This window comes from Cupressus sempervirens, chromosome 3 (assembly GCF_028749045.1).
Source record: "Cupressus sempervirens isolate cs-2001-9-10 chromosome 3, ASM2874904v1, whole genome shotgun sequence".
NCBI classification, from domain to species: domain Eukaryota; kingdom Viridiplantae; phylum Streptophyta; class Pinopsida; order Cupressales; family Cupressaceae; genus Cupressus; species Cupressus sempervirens.
The window spans coordinates 118,315,120-118,319,016 of record NC_143120.1 but is presented as its reverse complement, the minus strand read 5'-3'; the positions used below and the strand labels follow the sequence as shown (position 1 = coordinate 118,319,016).

General features: G+C 34.0%; 1 pseudogene; it reads left to right on the top strand.

Moving 5' to 3' along the window:
• Nucleotides 1-1,294: 1,294 nt before the first annotated feature.
• On the top strand, nucleotides 1,295-3,282 carry LOC149565057 (uncharacterized; annotated as a pseudogene).
• Nucleotides 3,283-3,897: the final 615 nt, after the last annotated feature.

Here is a 3,897-nt window from a genome sequence, read left to right as displayed (position 1 = left end):
TAGGTCCATATTTAGTGACATATTTGGGAGATAGTATTGATGATTTGCCTCTTCTTCTTGATGCAGAGGCTCCTTCTTTAGTTGTCATGAGGGCTCCATCTGACTCTCTTGTTCATTCTCTACATGATCAATCGTCATAGGTTGAAGTGAGTATGGATACTTATGATCAATAGTTGTAGAAGGGTTCTTTATTAGTTGCAGAGATATATATTTTTTTGAGATAGGTTCTTTAGCTAGTTGAGGAGGTTTCAGAGACATCAATTACTTATGGGATTCTTTCCATGCACAGTGGAAGCATCTCATTTGTACCCTTGGCATTATTTCTTCCTAAGGGGAGGAACACCATTATGCAGTCTTGGATCAACTTCTTCATCAGAGCAGTCACTGGAAGGCATTCTTCTTTGGGGGGGGGGGGGGGGGAGCCTATCTTGTCTCTCTTCCTCTTCTCATTAGTCTCTTGTGTATATATTGGATGTATGTCATCATGGGGGGTCTTGATTACTCCATCCATCCATGCATCCCTATTCATATCCCTTTTGGGGGGAGGGTTTTTCCCATGAGGTTTTCCCTCTTTCTCCACTTTATGAGAGGTTGCATTTGCATTATGTACATGGGTACCTAACATGGCCTAGCAGCCGGGACCCATCATGCACTGCATCCTAGATTTCATAAGCTTAAGGGCATTCCCCTAAGTTGCACTTAAGGTGGGGTGTTGGTGTAAATAAGTATTTATTATTTACTCTTTACTTAAGTTTACTTAGGTTAATGCATTATTTTATAATTTTATTTAGGTGAGACACTTAAGAGTTTGTGTACTCTCATGAAGTAAATAACTCTAATAGAGCACATGGTGTCTACAACACTAGAGTTTGCATCATTCACTGAGTTGTCATGTTGACAACACAGTTATTTGCACTCCTAATTTAGCACATATTGTCTACACCATTGATTTGTGTGCTACACCATTGTAGGCTTATTCTCACATCATCACAATTATTTCTGTGCTTAATGGAGGATAACCCATATCTGGTGGACATGTGCCTGGTTGAATGACTTATCATGTTGCTGACTTCTATGCATTCTAGAAGCTCTCTAGAGGCCTTTATATACAAACATTCCTAGTGTAATTTGATATGGCATTTATGGCATATTGAATGAATATATCATCATTCTAATCATACTCTCTCTTTGGTCTAGTGTTGTGCTTGTGTTTGAGTTCCTTGGTCTTCGGTTAATTCTGGCCTAAGCCAAATTCTTACACACCCTTTCTATTGTTTTAAGACTTCCACACTTGATGGACCTTCACTTGTCTAATAACCCTCATCTTAATTTCAACCTCTCCTTTATTGTGCAACATGCTTTCCACCTTAGCAGCCTTGTCATATATAGTTCAAATGCGGGAGGAATGATTCCACATTCTATTGAAAATCTCTCACATCTTGAACCATTGGCTCTTCTTGATAACTCATTAAGAGGCTCCATTCCATGGAGCTCTTTAGCCAAAGTGTTAAAGCTTTCAATTGTTTGGCTATATTCAAACCAATTAAATGGAAGATTCCCATCTACATTTGGTAACTTCTCATCTTTGTAGGTGCTTAGTCTCTCAAATAACTCTCTGAGTGGCACTTTCTTGCTCTCTCAATTAGAAAATTCCACACACTTGTCTGTCTTAGATCTTTCTAACAATTTATTGAGAGTAAAAGTTGAAGGTTCTTGGATTCCCAAATTTCAGCTCAACTATTTGCATTTGGGTTCTTGTAATATGATGGTGATTTTCTAGCTTTCATATCTACACAACACACAATAAAGGGTTTGGACTTGTCCCGAAATTCCTTGAGTGGAAATATTTTGGATTGGTTGTGGGATTTTAGACCCTTCTAAACACTTAATCTCTCTTGTAATCATTTTGAAGGAATGCCTTTCTCATCTAGTTTTAGTAAGTTTCAAGCTCAAAATATTGACTTACATAGAAATAACTTGCAAGGAAATGTTTGTGTACCTCATTATACTATAGAATTCTTGGATGTGTCTGAGAATCAATTTGATGGGATCACTCCACCAAGCATTGATAAATATGGCTAGAGTCAGCTCAATTATTTCTCACTTGCAAATAATAATATTAGTGGTTCCTTTCCATGTTCTATTTGTGAAGGGCGACACTTGGAGGTTCTAGATGCATCAAATAACAAGCTCATGGGTAATATTTCTGCAAGTTTCAAGAATTTTTCATCAATGCTAAAGGTGTTAAATCTAGAAAATAATTGCTTGGAAGGTGAAATTAGGAGCTTGTTCTGTCTTCAAAAATTGAAATTGGGAAGTAATAGGATACAAGGATCCATTCCATTATCACTTGAAAATTGTACTTCTTTAGAGATTTTAGATTTGGGATATAATAACATGCATGGAACCATCCCAAACTGGATAGGCAGCTTGGTTTATCTTCAAATTCTAGTGTTGAGATCTAATAAATTCAAAGGTCAAATACCATTAGAGTTGACAAAGTTAGAAAATCTTCAAATCTTGATTTTTTCAAATAATGAATTTTTTGGAACTATTCCAAGTAGCTTACAAAACTTGAGAGCAATGAAAAATCAAACACAATTTGGAGAAGTTCTTCAATACTCAAATTCAAGCTCAGTGCAACCTTATGTAGAAAAAATCTAAATAATCAACAAAAGGCACTATCTGGAATATGTGAAATCTTTTGCATTGGTTAGATGTCTTGATCTCTTAAATAACAATTTCTCAGGTGATATTCCTCAAGATATTGGATTCCTTATTGGTCTAATGATTCTCAATTTGTCAAGAGATCATCTCAATGGAAAACTTCCTACCACTTTGGGAAATCTTGTGTTGTTGGAGTCACTTGATCTCTTGGGGAATAATCTTATGGGAAATATTCCCATACAACTACAATCTCTCACATTTTTTAGTTACTTGGACATATCTTGTAATAATCTTTCAGGTAGAATACCACAAGGAGGTCAATTCTTAACATTTGATGAAAAATCATTTTCAAGAAATAGAGCTCTATGTGGGCTTCAAATCAATGTAAGTTGTTCCTACTCTCCTTTGAACAACAATTATGATGAAGATTTGAGTGAACAAGAGTGGGGGGAACATATATGGTGGGAGGTGGGAATTAGATTAAGCTTTGGATTTGGGTTTTCTCTTGTTATTGGACTATTGTGTTTCAACAAAAAATTTAGAATGAGATGTTTCAAGGTCATGGATGATATTATTGTCATTCTTGATCAAACTATCCGCAAAAGAATATTTTAACATATTATTGTTATTCATTTCCCTTACCCTTCTTTTTTTTTTCCTAAATTTTTTCTTCCAATCCCATTCTCTATTAAGGTTGTACAATAGATATATTTATCTTCTTGTATTATTATTTTGTTATTATTAGTAGAAACCATTAACTACAATATTATATTATATTATATTATATTGCATTCATATATAACATTAAAGATAATATATATTAAAAACTAAAGTAAATTGTATATTTTGAATTTGTTTCCTTTTTAATTGAGATTTCTACATAATAATATACCATGTGGTCATTCACAATTTCTAAAGATAGTTAAGATCTATACATGCATATATTTTTAGCAATTCATGCATTAAACAACTTTAGTATAAGAGAAATTAACTTTAAATATTTGTTATGACTTTTTTACTTTGTAGTTAATCCAAAATGTGTGCATAAAAAATTTGTCACTTCTTTCAATGTTTAAGAAAGAGAGGGGATGACTATGTGTGGTGGAAGGAGGAAATTAGATAGAACATTGAATTTAGACTTTTTCAATAGTTATGGTATGTTAAAAAATGTATAAAAGAACTCGTGTTGCGGTCACAAAGGACATTATTAAGATTCTTGTTCAAACTATT